At 41.0% G+C, this 24,063-nt stretch overlaps 1 protein-coding gene across 1 annotated transcript in view; it reads right to left on the reverse strand.

The window, feature by feature from the left end:
- Positions 1-13,573, reverse strand: part of Pcgf5 (polycomb group ring finger 5) — a 113,519-nt gene extending 99,946 nt beyond the window's left edge. The window contains exon 1 of the mRNA XM_027939919.2: positions 13,512-13,573. The gene's annotated coding sequence lies outside the window, so the exon portion shown is untranslated. The remainder of the gene's footprint in view (positions 1-13,511) is intronic.
- Between the last annotated feature and the right edge of the window lie 10,490 nt (positions 13,574-24,063).

A 24,063-nucleotide genomic window follows, 5' to 3' on the forward strand; every position in this document is an offset into this window, starting at 1 on the left:
ATGTTGAGTCTTCCTCTTTGTGAACGTAGAATCTCTTTCCATCTATTTAAGTTTTTTCTTTGATTTACTTAATCAGTTTTATAGTTTTCCTCACATGGATATTATACATGTTGTTAGGTTCATACCTAAGTATTTCATTTCTTTTTGGATGCTAATGTAAATTGGACTATATTCTTCATTTCAAATTTTGTCATTTCATTTCTTGTATTTATGAAAGTGATTAATTTTTGTATATTAACCTTGTATCCTGTACCTCTGCTATAACTGCTTATTAGTTTTAGGAGGTTTTTCTGGTTATTTCAGATGTTTTATATAGAATAATGTTATCTTCAAATAATGACACTTTTATCTTCCTTCCCAATCAGTATACTTTTTATTTGTTTTTCTTGTCTTATCACCATGTTTTATTTTTTTCACAAAAAAAAACTTCTTTATCATAATTAGGGTAATCAAATAATTTGTTTTCAGAAGAATTTGTTTTAGATTAAAAATGGGTATTATCTGTCCAAATATTATTCCATAATTAATTAAACTTGGATAACAAGTATGAACTGATACTTGTCCTGGGTAATCCAGATATAAGGTCACCCTATTTTGCTCCTGTCCTTCCTGAGGACTGCGTGGCACATTAATTCTCCTCTTACTTGCTCCCTTGGTCTTCAATTTCTTCCCCTCCATTGGTAGCTACTCCCTCCACAAACAGTCCGGGGCTTTCTGTGCAGTCTTTTATTTAAGAAAATTTCACATCCATTCATTACCTTCATTATTAAGTTCTTCAATTTTCATAGATTAGCCACAGTTTATATTTGCTCTCTCCATTTCCTTTGCATTCAGGCATACCTCAGGTATCCAACTGACCTGTTTCCATTGCCTAATGAACCCTGCTCTTCAAAGGCTACTAATAATGGTCTCACTGACAAATCTAATGAGCACCTGCAATTTTTCAATTTCAGCCCCTCAATTTTATCAGACTCCTTCAAATTCTCCTTCCTTGCCTTTCTTTTTCTAAAAAATATTTTTAGTTGTAGGTAAACATAATAACTTTTTAAAATTATTATGTGGTGCTGAGGATCAAACCTAATATATAAACCATATCACCTATGTTTTCCTCATTCTCTTATGCTTCTTTTTTCAGTATCTTGGCTGCTACCTTCTGTCTTCCTCCAAGCCTTCAAATATTCTTTCCCAAGGCTCTGCCCAGGCCTTTTATTATTCTCACCTACACACTCTGGATATTCTCATAGGTTTATTATCCTCCCCCAAAAGAATGCCTCCAAACTTTCTGTTTTAATGGTTCTCATTCATCTGGATAGTTCTTAGGCACAAAAAAGTTAACATATCCAATTCCTAATATATAAACATCTCCATAAATTAGACAGATATTTATTGATTGAGCACTACCTGCAGGTATATTATTAGTGGTTTTTCCTGACCATCTATTTGAATTCCTGTCAATCCCATCCTTGGTTACTCAGCTTCTATTTTTGATTCTCCCTCAACTCCCACATGCAATGAGCCAATAAGTTCTCTTGCATGTACTTCTAAATGTATCTCAGCCAACCCGCCTGCCCCCACCCTAATTTAGGTTATCATCCCTTCTTTTCTGGAGGCTATTTTAACAGTTTCCTGACTGGGACTACCCATGGTTCCCAATGCAGATCAGTCTTAAAGCACAGCTTTGAACACACCATTTCCCCACTTAGCATATCTTTGGTGGTTCTCTAATCAACAGGCTTAGTCTAGCATTTGAGATGCTTCACAATGTGTTCCTAATCTTCCCATGCCGCCTTCTCTCCCATTAAACTGCTTCCATGCTCCTCAATCTCCATCATAACCACTTTCTTCTCCATTCCTGCATAAGCTCCTATATTTTTTGCTTCAAATCTTAATAAAGGCTTGTTTCCAAATTTCTGCCAGTTGATGTCCAACCAATTCTTTAAGGCCTTGCTCAAAATTCCCTAATTCTTTGCCGCAGTCTGGCTGGGCACAAATCACGAGCCACTCAAGCAGGAACAAACTTTATTTTTGAACTGCAGGAAAACACTTCACACAGCTCCCGGGGAATCCTCCTGAACGCCAGGCGGCTCGTCCAGGAACCCCCAGCCGGAAATATCTCTCCCGGAAATCCCTCCTCCTGCACTTCCCCAACCAATGGGAACTCTTGGGGAATCCCCGGAAATCCCCACGAGAACTCCAAAATAGTGCGAGAACTCAAAAGTTGCGGCAGAGGCGGATAGTAATGCCTTGCCTGTCAATCAATACTGTTGGCAAAATGCCAGGGGCCATACAGACTCCACCCTGGCTCTCAGCATCTCCCCCTTTTTGTTTAATTAAACAACAAGCAATGTGGCTTAGGGACCGTGCCTGTTAGGCAGTCCAATTCAACATATGGTCCTTACCCGTCATCGGATGAACTGACCTCTAGGCGTCAGCCTCCTGTCTTAGGTTGGTACCACTGCAATTGGATCATACCCGTCACTGACTACCGGTCCAGCATACAGCCATACTTGTGGATAGGCCTTTGCACCAGTGGGGGGGTGAGGTTCTTTGCCTCACCTCTGTTGGCCCCCAAATTTGGCCTTGGTGCCAGTGGGGGGTGAGGTTCTTTGCCTCACCTCTGTTGGCCCCCAAATTTTAGACCATCACTAGTAGGAGGGAGGAGGATGCAAAATGCCATGACACTAAGCCAATTGAGGGCTCCTTTGAAAAATTGTACCACCGATGACACCATCAGCAAAAATACTCCAGCACTACCACAATTCGCTGCACCAACAGATAGTTCACAATGCATACAAGTGATACATAGTCCAGGCAAGTTCTCCAAGCAGTTCAAAGCAGAGGAATCTGTCAATATGTCAATTTCCTCCCAAAGTAAATCGACTCCTTGATTGAGCATTACTTGTTGAGTTATTATTCATTGATGCATCAGTTTATACAGTTTGTTGTGATAACTATCGAAGAAGCTGTAGTTTGGTTTTATCTTTGTCTTCAACGGCACTGGGATGAAGATAGGAATTCTGGCAATGATGCTAAGAAAAAAATTATGTAACATTCCAACAGGCACTAAGAAAACAATTTTTGAACAATTTACATTATCCTGAACAGAATTATTAAATATAATGAGAAGGAAAGGTGAAAGTAAACAAACACATCTGTTAACCTCCTTATTTGTTCACATATTAAAACAATTTTCAACAGCTGTTTACCCAATCTAAATTAAACCATTAAAATCACGTGAATCAAAAAATTCGGATCCATTTATTCATGAGCGCTCCTCATATATGATATATGGACATACGCACATACAGACATACAACACAAAACAGAAGTGTGCACACATAACATACAACACATAAGACAATAGTAAAGGCCTTGTAGCTTTACCTAGGTGAAATCTCCATTGCAATGCTTAAAAACTCCACAGTCAAAAAATAAAACTGATCAGAAAAACATTAACCTAGGTCTGTATGAGCTCAAAAATAAAATAGAACTTTATGATGTGGGAAAAGGCAAATAATAAAATAAATATTGAAAAAAAGCATCCTGGTTAATCACTGTCGCAGATGTAAGAATAGCCAAACTGGAGTTCTGGATATCAGCTGTTATGGATTTGAGTCAAATCATCTTCCTTTTGGTTTGTAGAAATTGTTTTAGTTAATCTCTCTGGAATCCAAATCGGCTGCTGTTCTCCCTGTGGAAAAACACAAACAGAACCCCGACTCCAGACAATCACTGGGTCAGGACCTTTCCATTGTCCTGTTAGAATATCCTTCCAAAGTACCTTAGGCTTATGTACATTTTTTGGACACATATGCCTTTCTGCAGCACTAAGCCCTGATGAATCCAAATTTAAAAAGTTTAGAGTAAAAAGGGTTATTTTAAGTTTATCTTTGGGTGATATATACCCCTTTCCAATTCCCTCTTTTTGCTTTAATAAGTACATTTTAATAGTTTGATGAGCTCTTTCAACTATGCCTTGTCCCTGAGGATTGTATGGGATTCCTGTTATATGAGTAATGCCAAATGATGAGCAAAATTGTTTAAAAGAGGTAGAAGTATAACCAGGACCATTATCTGTTTTTAACTGTCTTGGAACGCCCACAGTGACAAAATTTTGTAAGCAATGAGCTATAACATCTTTAGTTTTTTCTCCGGCATGAAGGGAGCCCATCAAAAATCCGGAAGAAGTATCAACTGTAACATGCAAATATTTTAATTTTCCAAATTCTGGCAAGTGTGTGACGTCCATCTGCCAAATATGGTTAGGTATCAGTCCTCTAGGATTGACCCCAGATTAACTTGTGGTAAAAAGGTCACACAATTTTGACATTGTTTTATTATTTGTCTAGCTTGTTCCTTAGTTATTTTTAAACGCTTTTGTAAAGTATTAGCATTGACATGGAACCTTTTATGAAAATGTGTAGCTTCTTCTAGTGTAGAGAAAATATGTATGTCATGTGTAGTTTTATCCGCTAAATCGTTTCCCAAACTAAGGGCTCCAGGCAATCCTGTATGTGCTCTGATATGTCCTATAAAGAATGGATCTTTTCTGTTCCAGATTAGACTTTGTATAGCAGAAAACAAAGAGAAAATAGTAGAGGAAGGGGAAATCCTGCCAGCATCTTCAAGGGATACTATAGCATTAACTATATACTGACTATCAGAAAATAAATTAAATACAGAATCTTTAAACATCACAAAAGCTTGTAATACTGCATTAAGCTCTACCTTTTGAGCTGATTGTTTGGGTACTAAAAATGTAAAAGTTTGATCAGGGGTAACTACTGCTGCTGTACCATTATTTGACCCATCAGTGAATACATTTGGAGCATTCATGATAGGGGTTTTTCTTGTCATTTTTGGAAAAACTACAGGATGCGAAGACCAAAAAGACAACAAAGGATTAGATGGTAAGTGATTATCAAATGAAACATTAGATTTACACATGATTATTGCCCAAGTATTTAACTCATTAGCTAACTCATCAATTTGATCCATAGTATATGCAGTAATAATTTTATTGGGAGAAATTCCAAACACTCCCTTTGCTGCTTTTATTCCTTTGACTATTAATTGTCCTACAGCCTCAGGATACCTAGTAAGAATAGTGTTAGGAGAATAAGATAAATGTATCCACAATAATGGACCTTCTTGCCAAAATACTCCTGTAGGAATATTTTTTGTTGGCAGTACAATAAATAATAAAGGCAAACTTATATAAATTCTATCCAAATGCATATTTTCCATATATGTTTCAATAATTTTTAATGCCTTTCTTGCTTCAGGCGTTAACATGCGGGGTGAATTTGGATCTGATGGACCTTTTAGGATATCAAATAAAGGTCCCAACTCTCCTGTTGGTATGCCTAGATAAGGCCTTATCCAATTTATGTCTCCTAATAACTTTTGAAAGTCGTTAAGTGATTTGAATTGATCTACTCGTATTTGAATTTTTGGTGGATGGACCATGGTTGAGGATAATAGAACTCCTAAATAATTAATTGGAAGATTTAATTATACTTTATCTATTGCTATCTCTAGATTATAATTTTTTAATAAATTTGTAAGTGTGGCATAACATTCTAGCAATGTGTTTTTATCTTTGTGTGCTAACAATACATCATCCATATAGTGAAATATTTGTAGTTTAGGATTTTGATTTCTAAGTGGCTGGATTGCTTTGTTAACATAAATTTGACACATAGTTGGGCTGTTAGCCATCCCTTGAGGGAGTACTTTCCATTCATATCTCTGATCAGGACCTTCATGATTCAGTGCAGGGATAGTAAATGCAAAATGTGGACTATCCTCAGGATGAATTGGAATTGAAAAAAAAAATCTTTAATATCTATAGCTAAAACGTACCAGGTTTTTGGCAAAGCAGACAATTGAGGAATCCCCGATTGAGCAGGTCCCATAATAACCATCTCATTATTAATGGCTCTTAAATCTTGCAATAATCTCCATTTACCAGATTTCTTTTTAATGACAAAAAATGGGAGTATTGTAACGGAAGGTTGTATATGTCCCTCCGCTAATTGTTGTTTGACCAGGTCATGGGCTGCTTGTATCTTTTCTTTAGTCAGGGGCCACTGAGGAACCCATACTGGTCTATCTGATTTCCAAGTAATTTTTATTGCCTCAGAGACCCCTTCTGAAAACCCAGTCCATGTCTATTTATTCCTTGATCTATTTGAATTGGTGCTGCTATACCTTGTTCTCCTAATCTTTTTTCTTTCCTGAAACCTTGTCTAGCCCTAATAGTGGGCGCATTTGGATTGATGTTATTTGTTAATGTCAAGCCTAATTGATCTAGGACATCTCATCCCCATAAATTTATAGGAAGATGATACAATACATAGGGCTGTATAGTTCCTTCACATCCTTCAGGATCCTTCCAATCTAATACCATTGCACTTCTATGGGGATTAGTTGCCACTCCTAGGCCTCGAAGCGTTTGAGTGGCTTGTTGTAATGGCCAATGTTTTGGCCATTCTTGACAAGATATGATGCTAAGGTCAGCACCTGTGTCCAGTAACTCATTAAAGTCATGTCCTTGAATATTTAGTTTTAGCATGGGGCGAGAATCTAAATTTAAAGACAGCATAGCCCAATCTACACCTGTGGAGCCTAATCCCCTGGAACCTCTTTCTATAGTACTACTGGAAAATTTATCATGTAGGCTGGGTATTATTAATAACTGTGCTATTCTATCTCCTGGTGAAATTACTGATATACCCTTTGGAGAACTAGCTATAATTTTTATTTCACCTTCATAATCGGGATCAATTACCCCGGGACTTATCATAAGTCCTTTTAGCGTAGAAGAACTGTGTCCTAACAATAAGCCTACTGTTCTTTGGGGAAGAGGTCCTTTTACTCCTGTGGGAATGATTTGAACTCCCATCTCTGGAGTTAGTACTGCTCTGGCGGAGGCGCAGATGTCCAACCCTGCACTCCCTCTGGTTCGTCTGATGAGAGATCTGATGGATAATGTGTCCTGGGCACTACCCTGATGGTGTTGCTGGGTTCCTCCATGGTGTTTCTGGGTTCCTCCAGTGCCCCGTACATTTGTGGTCGTGGGCCCCGGAGCATTGGGCCCCCCTGTCCGTTTTTTGGCAATGGAGCCCGATGCCTTTCTCCACGATATCGTGGGTAAACACTTGGTCCTTGTCTGTTTTTTGATAACGGAATACCCTCTATGGTGGTTTGAGAACAGCATTCATTAGCCCAATGTTTCCCTCTACGGCATCGTGGGCAAATACCCGGTATTCTATTCCTTTGATACCTAGCTTTGTTAAACCCTCCTCCTATGGGGCAACTCCTTTTAAAATGTCCTGTTTGATCACAATTATAGCATGTTTTTGGCCTGGCATCTAAAGCCTGTTGTACTGCTGCTAAGACTTGCCCTTGTTCATTAATGTCTCTACATAATTTAATATATGTGTTTAAATCTTCATGTCTCCATGGTCTAATGACCTCTCTGCAGCAACGATTTGCTTGGTCATAAGCCAGTTGTTTTATAAATGGCATTGCCTGTTCTGTATCCCCAAAAATTCTGGAAGCTGCTTGAATAAGCCTATCTACAAATTCAGCGTAAGGTTCATTAGTTCCTTGTATTACCTTAGATAATTGACCTTGTAAATCTCCATGCCCCTGTAAAGTTTTCCATGCCCTAACTGCATCTACAGCAATTTGTGCGTATACGCCAGGATCATATTCAATTTGTTGCCGTTGACCCTCATAAGGTCCTTTTCCTAACAACATATCTAGATTTCTTTGAGGGTAACCGGCTGCTGCATTTCGCCTAGCTGTCTCCCTGCAAAATTCCTCATTGGCAACCTTCCATAACAAATATTGTCCTCCGTTTAGCACAGATTTACACATACTAGCCCAATCTGCTGGCGTCATGTCCAAGTTGGTAATGGATTCGACCATGCTTACAGTGAACGGTGCTTGAGGACCATAGGTTGTTACAGCCTCCTTTAACTGCTTCACTGTTTTGAAATCTAAAGCACGGTGAATTCGCTGCCCTCCTGCCTGCTCAAGTACAGGGCATGCTAATCTTTGAGGTCCTGTCTCAGGATCCCATCTATCAACTACGGGGTTTGAGGGCCACTCAGCTATCTCCATAGGGGGAGCTGTTGGTTGAATTACGCCCTCTGGTGATAGAACAGTGTTAGTAGAAGCCTCCTGTTGTAGCTTTTTCCCTAATAGCTGTTTCTCCTCTAAGCTTTCTTCCTTTATATTTTCTTCCTCTGTCTGACTAGCTTGAGAGACCTTCTCTTTTGCTTGATCTAAAATGTCTTTCTCCATGGTCTGAACCTCTAACAATTTACTTAACACTCTTTCAGTTTGTTTTTTACTAATTTCTAATCTGTTATAAAGATAACGCAACCCAATAAGGTAACACAAAACAAAACCGAAACAGAATGGAACAAAAAATCGTTGTATCAATTTTCCTATTTTCTTGATATGTGCATTTGTGGTCTATTTCTATCTCTTCCTCAGGGGCGAACAACTTCAAACCTTGAGCCAACCATTTTTCTCAATCTGCCTGAGAAAATTCTAGGGATAGGCAGCTTGAAACAAACACAAAACAAATCAAAACAAGAACACATTGTTTTTTAAAATGGTCACCCATTCTCTCGCCTTCCCTTAGGGGCAAGCAATTTCACTTACCCAGAAGCTTCAGACGTTCCCCGCATGGGCCGCCAATTGCCGCAGTCTGGCTGGGCACAAATCACGAGCCACTCAAGCAGGAACAAACTTTATTTTTGAACTGCAGGAAAACACTTCACACAGCTCCCGGGGAATCCTCCCGAACGCCAGGAGGCTTGTCCAGGAACCCCCAGCCGGAAATATCTCTCCCGGAAATCCCTCCTCCTGCACTTCCCCAACCAATGGGAACTCTCGGGGAATCCCCGGAAATCCCCAGGAGAACTCCAAAATAGTGCGAGAACTCAAAAGTTGCAGCAGAGGCGGATAGTAATGCCTTGCCTGTCAATCAATACTGTTGGCAAAATGCCAGTGGCCATACAGACTCCGCCTTGGCTCTCAGCAATTCTTTCCCCAAATTTTTGCCTAGTAATAGATTTTTTTTCCTTCTCTGAAAAGCATTTTCTTTGTGCCTCTGTCATAGTTCTTCCACGTAACACAGGCTCTCATTACCTGTTTTACCCTCTATATGACTGTTGAGCTTCTCAAAGGAAAGATTCCATGTCTGATTAACCCATGTCCTCCTTGTACTGCCTGACCTATAGTAAGCTGAATAAGAGAACATTCAATTTACATTTGTATCCTATAATAATAAAATAATATTATTTTATTATTTTAGGATACAAATATTATTTAATAATAATAAAATAATAAATTATACTTCATTTCATCAAAGTTAATTAAAGCAAATTCTTAGGCCTAGAAACTAAACATTATTTTGTAGTTCCTCTCATTAGATCAAGAGTATAGAAATCATTTTACTTAAACTAAAATCGCTGAATTGTGTATTTTAATTGGTTCCCTAAATCATAAAGTGTCGGATAAGACATTAGAGATCCTTCCCCCATCCCAACCACCAATTCTATAGTTGAGGAATTTGAAGAATTAGAGATTATGCTGATCCCCATAGTCATACGAATCAATAGTTGTAACTACAGCACTTATTACTTATCAAGGGCCTCATACATAGCAAGCAGACTCTTTACACATTATGCCAGTATCACAACAATCCTTCAAGGTAAAGGGCACCCTACCACCACCACATACACGCTTTAGAGATGAGAGAATTTCCCATGACATTAAGTAGCTTGCTGTATAGAATACTGCTTGTTAGAAGCAGAGCTGAGTTTCAGCCCCAACTGGTTGGCTGGAAAGACTTGGCTTTTCTATTGAATACTGTGGCATATACAAGCCCTACTTGATGTTCTGACTCCTGTCTCCTACTGTTTCTCCAGTGAATATGCCAACTAAGTGATGTGAATACTTAATAAGTTTTAAGTCATTAAAAAAAATCTTGGGAGCATGAAAACTTAGCAATTAATCAGTACTTTTACTGATTTTAAGGTTATTTACTGCTAACATTTTCTCATTCTCTCTCTTGCTCTGTTTTTTAAAAAAACAAATTAATTTATTCGTTAATTATTTTTGTGGTGCTGGGGGTCGAACCCAGGGCCTCATGCTTTTCAGACAAGACCTCTACCATTGAGCAATATTCCCAGCTCTACACTGTTGTAGGTTGACTCCCAAGCCCCTTTCTTGGATGCTGGGGAAATCAAACCTAGGGCCTTGATTTCCTTGATTACTTGCTAAATGAGTGCTCTACCACTGAGCTACATTCTTCAGCCCCCAACATTCTCATTCTATTCTCAGAAAACGTCTTCAATCTAGAAAATAAATTTGTTTTCCTGCTTTTCCCTTCTTTAATACATTTTCAACTTAAAAATTCATTTGTCCAACCACATTCAACAAGTTTCATTCAGTACCTAGATGTCCAGGGATACTGGAGGGTACAAAGTTGGAAAACACATACTTTTGCTGCCTGCATCTACTGATGGGAGGACCTCCACTGCCCCATGGGCGCTCTGGTTAATTCAGGGACTTCCAACAATGTAAGGCCTAGAATAGGAATCAGGACTCAGTTCTAATCCCAGACTGCATCTTGAGCAAATCATCTCACTATGCCTTAATTTCCTCAGTAAACAGATTGTTAAAAAGAAAAGAACTGTGCCAAATAATTTCAAGGTCTCTTTTAGCTCTAAAATTTGATCTTCTTTGAGATCACTCTTGAGATTAAGCTTCTAAAGTGATCACAGTTACTGTTATGAAAAGTGCACACCCTTCTTTAACTTTGGAGTACTAAATTATAAAAAGTATTGCTACAAGATTAAAACTGATTAGTATGCATCCAACGTTTATTATTTATATAACATAAAGTTTATCAAAGTTAATCATCTAGAAGAGTATCCAAAAATCCTTCTTTCATCACATTCCTGAGTAATCTTTAATTCTTTACAATTCATTTAAGATGTTTACTTTATAACTGTATTTTTTACACTGTAATTTTAAACAACTATTATGCACTCATCTATGGAGTTACTGACATTGACCACAACAATAAATTTGAATTAAGGCCTCTGTAGAATATATCTTGTATTCATTTAGTCAAATTAATACTTCACATCTACTATAGACCTTCCCATACTACAGCTAAGTTTGAGGATGGTTTACAAGTAGTGGGGAGGAAGGAATATGGAATATCAATATTTGAAATGAGTGGGAACATACAGGAATGTGAGAATTTTACTTTGTAGATTCCGCTTCAGTGTTTTGCACTACTTTTTCAAGTAGCACAGATAATATTTTTAATCATCCACTAACCTACACAGTAATGCACTTTTTCTTGACAAGGATCCAAATGCCTTCTTCCTTCATACCATAAGGTTAGGATGCTTAAAGCCATCTTGTGCTGTAAGTTAACAGCACAGAAGACAGAAATCAATCAAAATTAGAAGTCAAAAGAGAAAATTAAAACTTTATCACCGTGGTGACTTCCCATAAAACGCATTCCATTCAAACTGTCAAAGACAGCCCTACCAAGAAACCAGGAAAAGAGTTAATTTATTCACTCTTCAATAAATTCCGAGAGCCTAATATATACCAGGCACTGTTCTAGATGTTAGGGTTATACGCAGTGAACAAATGAAATCCCCTACCACAGTGGAGCTTACATTTCTGTAAGAAGAGATGGGACCTAAACAATATACCGAACACAATTATATGCTATGAAGAAAATCAAATAGGGCAGCATAGGGTGGTTGAGGTGGAAAGGGTCAAGAGGTTAGTAGAGTAATGGAGAGGGCCTGGGTGAATAGCCACTATTTGAGAGGAGCCTAATATGATGACAAAACTTTATTCATCCTATAAGTGTGGAGTGGGATGGGAATGAGTCAAGTTAGTGTTTAAGGGTGTTCACAGTGGGAGAAAAAAATCTGTTTATGAATGGTAAACTAGGTGTTGTCTAGAATTTGGCCTTTAAAACAAACAAACAAAAAGCCCAAAATGTAATCTTTCAGACCATCCACTTAAGGAGTCACTTATTTTTTAAAGATACACTTACTTTTTATATTTGCTGATTACTGAATAGCTGCTTTAGTAGATGAAATTATTAGAAAGATTCCTTCAGAGTCCGATACCTCCCTCACTCGACACCATCCAAATTCTGAATGAGATAGTACCAAACTCTGCAGCGAATCCGCTTTCCTCCACCGGTTCATTAAAGCAGCCAGGTAGAATTTTGTCACCCATCCAAAAACGCGAAACAAGCCTTGGGGAAAATGGGGAACCTGACACCCTCAAAGTTAATGTGGAAGGGAGGGAAACCCGTCGCCCTTTTGCACTAGCTCTCCTCCGCCCCTCCAGGCGTCATCACTGCAGAAGGGCCGCTCTCCCTGGGTCTGAGGCACACGGCGAGTACGCGCGCGTGTGTGTACCCCGCATGAATCATCCAAGCCGGGTCCGCGGGGCGATGATTCATTCACCGCCCTGGAGCTCACTGCCACACGTTCCGGGCGTACTATGACGGCCGCACACGCAGCTTCCTTAATATTAAACAAATGTTTCAAAGTACAAACGCCTGGAGCCAGAAACGTGTAGACCCAGGAGAGGGGGCGGAGAGGAAACAGCACATTTCGGCCGCGGCCCAAGTGTTCCTGGGGCTGGGAGGGGAGTGGCGGGCACGGTTGTTCCCCTACCCCACCCTGACACGCGCGCGGGCGGCGCCCGCAGGGGGCGCGGAGGGCGCACAGGTGGGTCCCCGCCCGGCCCAGCCTCTTGCCGCTCCCTGCCACTCGCGGAAGGCCAGAGCGTCCTCGCCGACGCGCCTCCCGCTCGCCCCTTTCCTCTCCGTGACATCTTATATAATAACCCAAGCTAATCAAAACGGAAGCGACGCGCGCTACCGGGGCCCGTCTCCCGGCCCGGAGGAGATGCTCGCACCCTGAGCCAGCGGCCCCCGAACTAGGCGCCTGGACGCACGGCTCCGGGGCGGGGGAAGGGCCGAGCGCCGACTCGGCTAGTCCCTCTAAGGCGAAGGCGCTACTGTTGCCGGTCCCCATCAGGAAGCTGCGAGCGTCACAAACTGCGTCAGCTTCTTCAAACACATTTCATGGTCTCCCTCCAGCCCGGGAGCCGCTGCTTCTGTGACGGGGCCGCTGCCGGGGCTGGCAGGCGCCCCTCTGGGGAGGAGAAAGTTCCTCCGGGCCCTCCCCTAGCCGGCACAGCGCCGGGCCCGCCGCGCAGCCCCTCTCCGTGCGCCGCCCGCCCCGCCGCGCAGCCCGCACCAATGTCAGGTTAGGCAACTTGTGACCCTCGGCGCCGAGCGGCCCCCTCCCGCCCGCCAGGCTCGCTTGGCGCCGGGGGCCTTCCCCTAGCCCAGCGGAAAACAGCCACGCCAGAAACTTCCCCGGGCTGTGCCGGGCGGGGAAGTCGCCTTGGTTTCAGCGCATCGCCCTTACCTTGCTCTCGAGAGGCCACGATCCGGGCGGGCCGCGCGGGGCGCCTGGTGCGTGAGCGCGCGCGCGCGTGGGGCGGTAGGTGAGGGAGCCCGCGCCGACGGGGGCGGGGCGGGGCAGCGGGGGTGCGAGCGGCGCGGGGCGGGGGGCTGGGCAGCCCGGCGGGCGGGCGCGAGGAGAGCGGAGCTCGCTGTGGCGGCGGTAGCGGCAGCAGCGGCGGCGGGCGCGGGGCGAGCGCGCCAAGGGGGCGGAGGAGTTGCCGTGGGTTTGTTTACGCATTGCTGCCCGGCTCGGGGCACAGCCCGCACTCCCTGATTGGACACAAACTGGGGCACAGCCTCTCGCCGCCGCCCGCCAGGCCTCCTCAAGCCGCCGCCGCACAGCTCCCGGAGCGCCTGCCCTGCACGGCCCACGACAGTGCCCGGGCCTGGAGGGGACGAGCGCGGCGGCTGTCCAGGACGGGCTTGGAGCCAAGCGTTCGCCCCGGGCTTGCAGTCGCCCACCTGTAGTGGACCGACCTTGGCAAGGAGAAACTCGAAACTTCCTAGGCTAGAGACTTCTTATCATCCAGCAACAGAAGTCCCCCCCACCCCTCCGCACACACACACCACACAACCTCATCCCACACAAACAGACGGAGGAAGCTTGCCCTTGAATAGATAGAAAAGCTTCCCTAATGTGAATATGCTCCTTTGGCGAGGATCACATCGAGGCTTCCTGTTTAACCTGCCCTCCGGGTACTAGAAGTACCTTCCCCTGCCTCAGGCTTCTCTACTTCTAATCTGTCCTTTGCACTGCATTCAACGTTGCCCTCCCAGAAATGACCTTGCCACTCTGATGCTCAAGATCCTCTGATGACACCCCGTCATGGCCTCAAGCTTCAATGCATTAAACTCCGAGTCCTCCACAAGTGGGTCTCCATGTTTAGATCTCCTCTACACTACCCAACCATCACCCTAAAGCCCCTGTCTACAGACAGAACCTCAGATGCCTATCTCTTTACACTCTCTTATTTGGAGGCTGCTCTGTTCTCTGCCTGAAAACTCCGTTTTCCTCCATCTGTCAAAAATCCTCCTAGATTCTTCTGATTGTGGTTGGCATCATTCTGACTTGGGAGTCAGTCTTGTGCCTAGGCTGTAGCCCCACTAGTCTGTGGATTCCTTAAGAGGAGCCTGGTTTCAACAGGGTGTTGGTGATGGGAGAACTGAAAGCTGTGAGAATAATACCCTGTAGTCTTTCAATGTCTGCAGCGCTGCTGGGACTGGAAAAATCGAAGTCTGTATCACAAACTTCATCTTGCCAAAATCAAATGCTTCCAAAAACTGAACACACCCTCCGTTTTCCCTGTGTCTCTGTATTTACTTCCCACCACTATGTACCCCTATACTCATAGTGGGCACTTGACCCTTGGAGGAATAAAACTGAATTTTACAGAGCCCTTCCTTAAGCCAAAGCTCACAGTGATCAAAGTGAATGAAGTACACCATGGAGGAATAGTCAGGAACAGACATGGATGCTGTCATTTTACAGATATTTACTTGGGCGGGGAGCCCCCAGTACCGATAGCTGGTGTAGATTTGTCCCTGTCTGATCAAACACTGCTTCTAATCTGTCCTCTGGATGGACCCAAACCCTATTGGACTCTTGGGATGGCTGGATTCCTTTCTCTCTATATATGTGCTGCTTTATGGTCCCATTGGGAAAATGTCTTTGAACTTGAGGTGAATCCAAATGAAAGCAAAGTTTTCTTTCCCAGATAATTCAATAGTGATAATTCAATGTGGCCAATTAGTTACAAAAGTATTGAAAGAACTGGAGTGCAACCAGGAGAGGATGAGGCAGTGTTGAGATTAGCAACTGCTGGAAAAATCTCTTCCCCTAGGGCTTGAGGGACTGAAAGAGAAGGTTGCCAGAACATGAAAGGCATTGTGAACCAAAGCCATGAAGGAAGTGCAGCAACTGCTGGAGACCCCTTCTGGAGCAGGGTGCTGGGGAGAAATTCCTTGGCTACCCCTTTTCTCCCACCCTTCAGAGCCGCCCAGTGATAGAAAGCAGGACAAGCCAGCGGACTATATGACAGAGCGTGGTGTTGCTATTCCCACAGTATAAGCCAGAGAAGGAAAAGGAGAATGGATCAGAGAGCATAATAACAAGTGACTGTTGCCCTGAGCTTGGGTGCAGCACCTCGTTGCCTCTGGGATTTCTCCTCCAGGTCAAAATCTGCAGTACAACCAAAGGTTTTCTTCCCACGTTCCTTTCGTTCCTTTCTCTTTGACTTTTGGCTTCCATTCTCCTCCTATCCTTCTCTACCATGACTTCCTGACATTCCTTTTGCTCTCTCTTCTCTATCTATGGCTCTCATTTTCTTCTTTGTGTTCCCATCTATTTCCTCCTGACATCTCTTTCCCCCACTGAGTCTCTTCTCACCTCTGCTTGTCATATCCCTCCCTAGGCAGGATTCAGCCTTCTTCAGCATGAAAGAGATGCCTGGGTTTCTTAATAGGTAATGCAGTTGGGAACTACCAGGTCATTGCTCTTCTAGATACTACGTTATATATTTTACACACATTATCTCACATTTAATCTTCATCTCCTACCTATTAGCTGGGCATTGGCTGAAGACAATTTGTGGCTTTTCTATTGTCTGTCACAGAGAAGGCTTTGTGCAGGTCACCCACAACATTGCTGACAGTTCTGTTATGGTTCATATTTGTGTTTCCTTATACCCTTTCTTCTTAGCCTATATCTTTTCCCTTCACTAGTACAGATACTTCCCCCCAAATCTCAACCCATGACAGTCTAACCCATTCCCACTCAAAATCTCCAAAGATCGAGAATGGCTACTGGGAAGAGGTAGCATTTCAGCTAACTTTTGAGGAAAGGATAGAATTTGAAAAGATATCTATTAAGGAAGGGCATTCTTGGTGGGACAGAAAAGAATATGGTCCAACTTGACTGAAATCCAAAGGAAGGCTAGGATAACTAGATCGTCTTTTGGAAATTTGTCTTTAATCTCAGTTCTTTGAGATAGCCTACTCAGAAATACAGATTAACTATAAATACAGTAAATACAGATATAATTCATATAATTAGAACCATGTTTAAGTCATAAGGAAATCTCAACATTGTCTAGCCTAACATGTCCATTTATTTTTATAATATATGTGATAGTACTCTTTATTTCTTTTCTTACTTATTTTGGGGGTCCAATCTAGGACCTTTCCTATGTGAAATTTGCACTCTACCACTGAGCTACACTGATAGCTTGAAGTGTTTATCTATTTATTTATTTTCTTCCTTTTTTTTCAGTACTTGGGATTGAACTGAGGGATACTTTACCAAAAAGCTACATCCCAAGCCCTTTTTATTTTGAGATAGGGTCTTGTCCAGTTGTTGAGGCTGGTCTTGAACTTACAATCCTCCTGCCTCACCATCCCTGGAATGACAAGATGTACTACTGTGCTTCAGTGTCTGTTTTAAGTGAAGAATCTGAGCCCTAAAAGACTTGGGTACTTGGAAATCCAGGTGATTAAAATTTGATATTAGAGTTTAACTACCCCTTTTCAAATTTCTACTTTGAAAAATGGCAGGTTATAGGATCTTATCTCTGATTAAGTTTTCTCATCTATATAGTAGATGAAATGGTATAATCTCTGCCTCAGTGGGTTGTCCTAGGAATTCTGTTACATGTGAAAATATTGCTTTAATCAATTTGAATTGCTATAACAGACTATCATAGACTGAGTGGCTTAAGCAACATACATTTACTTCTACAGTTCTGGAAGCTGGAAGTCTGTTGTCAGAGTGCCAGCATGGTCAAAGTTCTGTTAAGAGCACTCTTTCTTTTCCAGAGTGCATACTGCCAACTTCTTGAATCCTCACAATGGAAAGACAGTGAGAGCTCTCTGGGATCTCTTTATAAGGGCAATAATCCCATTCATGAGGATCCAACCCTCATGATATAATCCCCTCTAAAAGGCCCCACTTCCTAAAATCATCAAGATCTCAACTGATAAAATTTGGGGGTTCATGAACATTCATTCTATTATGAAGCACAATGCTTGGTATATAGTCAGTACTCAATAAGGACAAGCAAATGTTATTATGATTTCCTGTGGTTCCCCCAATTTTTAAGCCCAATATTTTCTGCATTGCATGATGTTATATCTTATGGTGCTTGTTTAATGCCATTTGTGAAAATAGGGTGCCCCTGTGGTTTACTGTTGAAAGAGGTTCTCCTTTATCTTTGTAGTTCCAATTCCTTTATATTTCTTTCTTCTTACTCTTGCCAGCCCTGGTTCCCCCATCAGTCTTAGCAATCCTGCCATACAGTAAAGTTCCAGAGAGCTGAGGAGCATGAAAATTAGCCATGGACTTGTATTTCATGGTCAACCATATAGTTTATAAGATCTGATACAAAATCTTACTAATTTAAATTTCAAAGGACCCAAAACTTATTGTATTAAAGGGATTTGGATGATCTGCCCACAGAGTATCAAACCTACCTGCCTAAATTTTAATAGGTTCTTATAGGGACCAAGAAAAAAGGTTTTCCTTAAATTTAGAGTTTCTAATTGCTTAACAAAATAATTGTTCTCATCCAAATTACTATGGGTTAGGACAATGTACTAATAATATCACAAGCTAACATACCTAGAACATTGTGGTTTGTGGAAGTTAGATGTACCCAAGATCTCATAGCAATGGATGAGAACAATCTTCTTTTTCCCTCCGCCTTTCCTTTGTTAGTTGCTGGGCCCACTTTTCAAAACTCTCTCTGTCGCATGATCTTTATGCAGCCCACTTTCTCTGGACTGTAAGCATCTTGAGGCAATGAACCACACTTGACCTTTTGCCTTTAGAACTGTGCTCCATATCTGGAATGAGACAGGTGGCCATACATGTTGAACTGATTTGAGTAATACCACACATACCAAAGGAATCCCTTTCTCCTGCCCTTCCAGATCTTGGTCTCTGTAGCAAGTTGTCATCTTGCTACACTAATTCACTGGAAAACATGACAACAGCTGAATGTGAAATAAATGTGCATTTTACAACATAAAGTGCATTTGAAGAGGTTTATTTTAATGGTGTAAATCTAAGCAGTATTTTAAGAAGGCCAGGAAGACATTTTTTTGAGCAGCTGGACTTTTCCAACACCTTCGTGTCACACTACACAAACTGAAGCTTATCTTCTACAAATAAAGACTATTTGACTTTCAGTGTTACACATTTTACTTTAGATTTCTTAATTTATAGACAGCATTGGTTCTACATATGGCTGAATTAATATCCTAGGTAATTTCTTAAAATGTATTATTTTCTTTAGTTTTTAAAAAAGTCAATAATTTCCTCATTTTTCTCTTTTACATCAAAGATAGGATTTTAATCCAATACTTTGATTACTCCATGTCCCCCCTCCCAATACTGGGGAATTGAGCTCAGGGCTATCACTGAACTACATTCTCAGCCCACTCAATGCCTCTTCAATCCCTGAAATTTACCTTGTGCATTCACTACTTCCTTCATATGCTTTTTCTAGGAAGTTGAAAGGAAACTAAAGGGTTAATTTTAGATCAGCTCTTCATTTTGCAAAAGAAGAAACTGAGGCACAGAAATGTTAGTGGCAGATCCTTGAGTTCCCAAAGCACCCATCCCATGCTCCATCTACATGTCTTTAAAATGTGCCTAGTGGTGAACCCATCATTGCCAGATGTCCCTATTTCTGCCATCAGTCCATTGGACCCTTTTGGACTAAAATGAGTGATCCTTGACTCTTCCATATCTTTAGGCCTCCATTTCTACTTTGGTTTGTCTCTCTCTTATCTTTTTAGTCTGAACTGGCCCATAATTGAGGGCATTTTCACTTGACAACTCTGTTGCTAGAATAGGTTGCTAAGGGTTCCACTGTCTCCAACCTCTTCTTCTTAGAGTAAGAGGAAGACCCAACCATCTTTTCTTTTTTTACTGGATATTGATCGTAGGGGCACTAGACCACTGAGCACATCCCCACCCCTATTTTGCATTTTATTTAGAGGCAGGGTCTCACTGAGTTGCTTAGCACCTTGACGTCACTGAATTCATGGAACATCTGGAAAGTGAGTTCCAAACCAGCAATAGAGCATTATGTTTTATTTTTAGCATCATCAAAGGGCTTAAGACAGTTAAATCAGACCAGCTGATGATTATGGTGCAAGATATGCCCTAAGGTAAAGAAATGATATACTATAGTAGAAACCAAAAAATTATTTGCAGGGAACCACTGGGCAGATTTCCTTTCCTAAATTGTCTCAGCCTCCTGAGCCATCCAGAACCAACTTGATATAACTCAAATTTTTAGTTATAACAACATATATGCCATCTTGCCATATACAAACAAATTCAACATACATTTAGACCATCAATAAAATATGAGTTTATTATTGTCAAGTCATTCCAATTCTGAAAAATATACTAACTATGTGATCTTGGGTACATCTAACTTCCACGAACCACAATGTTTTAGGTATGTTAACTTGTGATATTATTAGTACATGGTCCTAACCCATAGTTATTTGAGGATTAAATGAGATAATAAATGTAAAGCACTTAATAATAACAGTTGTGATAGACAGCTGATAGTATTTGTTGAAGCCCTACCATGACCATTATTTTGAGCTCTTTAAATGAATTCCCTCATATTAACTCTATAACATAGATACCATTATTATTCTTAGATGAGAAAACTCAGGCCCAGAGGAATTAAGAAACTTTCCCAAGGTTAACCAGGTAAGTGGCTGAACAAGGATTCAAAACTGGACAAAACTGCTCACCACGGTTTGATATCCAGAACTTCATAAATGACAGTTATTTTATTGTTGTTATATATTATGATCATTACTTCATTCAATTGAGGAAAAAAAACTTTCCTGTGCTTTCATTTCAGATTTCTTTCTGAAATTGAGTCTTAGCACTACTTTAGGAAGAGATGGATAATTCTTTATAATCAAATGTGCTAGATATTGCTTGTTTCTGCTTCCCAAAGAGAGGCAGGAGGGGTTTTGTATTGCCTGAGCCCTGAAATCACCCTGGTCCTCCTCATACCACTCTGCCTTCCTTAATATTATCAATAAAATGGAAATCATAAAGGAAATCTCTTATCAAGGCATAGCTCATAGTGACACCAAAAATTTGTTCTCTGATTATCTTTTACAGATCCTCTAGGGCTTTCTCATGGAGAGGACCAAAAATTTTTTTGTTTAGCTCTGTTTATTCTTCTATCTCAGACATTTCTGCCTCAGAAGACAATTTAGAAAAGGGAATCTCCCCAGTGGTTCCCTGCAAATAATAATTCTTTGGTTTCTACTATAGTATTTCATTTCTTTCCTTTAGGACATATTTTGTACCATGATCATAAAATGGTCTGATTTAACTGTCTTAAGCCCTTTCATGATACTCAAAAAAAAAAAAAAACAACAACAAAAAACAAAAACAACAACAACAACATAATGCTCCATTGCTGGTTTGGAACTCACTTTCCAGGTTTTCCATGAATTCTTCTTTGCCCCATTATATTTCTGCAACTTATGTGATACACCACCACGCCTTCTCTGCTCTCTTGCTACCCTCAAGTGTGTGTGTGTTTCCCCCTGAGCATCTGTTTATGTTTGAACATCTGGTATTTCTGATTCATAGCAAAAGTTGACCTTGACCTTCTAATAATGAGATTTTTATAGATGCTAGAATTGTAAAATGTTAAAGCCGGAAGGACTTTTGTAGATAACAGAGGCCAACAGATTCCTTTTACAGAGAGGAACCAAGACCCAGAGAAACCAAGTATCAAAAGCAAATCTACGCAGACCATGGCGAGAGGAAGCTAGAACCAGCTCCAAGACTTCTGCTTCATTTGTTTCTTATGAGTTGAATTTGGATATCTGGAAATGACAAATGAGGTATTCACAAGGATCATCCCCAGATGATCATCTTTATATTAGTGGGTTTTTAAATACATTTCCAGGAGGCACAGAGAATAGTATTTCCATGACTGAAAAAACTCAGGCATAATAAGACAAGAGGTACAGAGCTGGGACAGTATCCTTAGTGGATCACCTTTCTTCCCCTGTGGTATTTTGTACAGCACTGGTGCACAGTAAATTCTCAACAATATTGATGACAACAATGGTTAGTGATGAACCAGTTCCATATTTCTCTGGTTTCAGTCCTTTCCTACCATTTTATTCTCCATAGTGCCTGCTATTTCTGGATTTCAAGCCTTCTGGATACCTGTCTCATCTACCTAGTTTAGGGTTTTTTTTTTTTTTTTTTTAAATGAGAGTGTTAGCTGCATATTCAGTATCTGCCTTCTATAGTAGATGGTGGTGACTTCAAACAGTTGTAAATCTATCCCCAAGCATATGCACATACTTTGATGCCTTTCTAAATTTGAGAAAGTATGTTCCTAAAGTTTTACCAGTTACTACACAAAAGAAGCATTTTCTGGTCAGATAGTTTGGGAGAATACTGGATGAAACAAAATTAAACAGTTTAGAGTTGGTTTGTTTTGTTCTTAAGGAATTCTCAGGTATTTAAAACACTAATGTAAATCCTGAATTTCTAAGGGCGATGTTATGGTTCAGATGTGAGTTGTCCCCTCCAAATGTTCATGGTAGACAATTCAGGAATGTTCAGAGGTAAAATGATCAGATTATGAGAACAGTCACCTAATCAGTGGATTGGCCCATTTGGTGGAATAATAATTTGATTGAATGGATTAACCGGGTGAAAACTGTAGGAAGGTGGAGCATGAGGAGAGGAAATAGGTCACTGAGAACCTTTTGTCCGTATTGCCTGTCTCTGCTTCCTGGCTGCCACGAGCTGAGCAGTTTTCCTCTGCCACACGCTTCCACCATGATGTTCTGCCTCACCTTGGGCCCAGAGTAATAGAGTTGGTTGACCACAGACTGAACATTTAAAAATTTTAGCCCCAAATAAATTTTTCCTTCTCTAGGTTATTCTTATCAGGTATAGTGGTCACAGCAACAAAAAGCTGACTAACACTTTTGGGGAGGATGGAGGGTCATAAAATATATAGAACTCTTGAAACATATTTGATCCTAAAATCACTTATTGACTGAAACTCTAGTATAACATGGAACAAACTTTGGGAAATGTTAAATATTCTATGAGTTTCAATTAAACACATAGTAGTTATCCCATTTGTTCTAAAATATTTTTAAACAATAATATGCCTTTCCCCAGGGTTTGTTTCCTTCTATGTAATGTGTCTCTTCCCCAGGGTTTGTTTCCTTCTATGTAATGTGTCTCTTCCTTTTATTTATTATTTCAGGACTTAGGTGCTGTTATTTCTCATCCTGAATTTCTGCAGACAGAAATCATAGATTGTTTAAGTCTGACCTCATATGTGAGCTGCTCAATTCCCATAATCATTTTGGCTGTTCTGTTCTAATCACATAGTTTTCAAAGTGCAGAGTTTTAAAAAAAAGTTAATTAACTATTAGCAATGAAAACTAGCATTTATTGAGTGTATCTTGTGGACCATACATCATGCCAACAGCTTTACATATAACATACTATATTTCATCACAATCTTATAAAGTAGGTATTATTAATATTCCCATTGTGCACACAAGAAGACTGAAGAGAGTTTTTAGTAACATTGTCCAAGTAGGTCTCATTTTATGAAGAGGATTGGGAATGGGTTTAAAATTTGTGCTTTACTCTTAGCTATTATCAGACATTGCCTTTCCAGGGTTGATTTTATTTTTAAATAAATGTAGTGCTACCTCCTGACCCAGAATCCTTAAAGAACAAATGTGTCTCAGTCCAGCCTTGGGTGCTAGCACAGGACCTGCCATGCTATAGCCAATACTCACTTAAAACAGTGATTAAGCAACTTGCCCAAACCATTTAGGAAGTGAAAGTTTTGAAACTATTTCCATAATATACACAATTTTTTCATCAAGACCATGCATGCTCAGTGTACCTATTGAGTTCTTCCTCTCCTTGAAGATGGTTTTCACTGGGCTTTTGAGTGCCCCAAATAGATGATTTTGTCCACCCTACCCCTATATCCATTCTGCCCTTGCCCAAACACACAACAGTCTTAAAACCTATTAACTAAATTTACCAGCAAATGGCTAATGCCTTGGAAAGCAAGAAAGCACTTTTGTTACTTAAAAAAAATTTTTTTTGTTTGCTAATTTTATTCTTATTCCTATTGTTTGGGTGAGGCTCTCAACCCAAGAATTTCCCACTTGGGAACCCTTTCAGATGTGCAGATTTCTCAATTTAAACTAAAAGCGCCATGATAGCCACTGGGTGGGGGCACAGAGCTGGGGACACCCCCAACCGTTCCGCAGTTACGTTAGTCCCACGTGCTGTCCCAAGCCTTGGCGGTTGGAAGCACCAGGTGGTTTTTAGGAAACCCGGTCCATCAGAGGACTTTTATGGGATAAACGTGACCACATGCCCCAGGGGCCTTTCAGATCTGCAGGGAGAGGCTGCGTCCTGGTCAGGTGGAGAGTGGCCAAAATTCATGTGGGTTGCTGGGTCGCGG

Source organism: Marmota flaviventris, chromosome 4, assembly GCF_047511675.1.
Source record: "Marmota flaviventris isolate mMarFla1 chromosome 4, mMarFla1.hap1, whole genome shotgun sequence".
Classification (NCBI taxonomy): domain Eukaryota; kingdom Metazoa; phylum Chordata; class Mammalia; order Rodentia; family Sciuridae; genus Marmota; species Marmota flaviventris.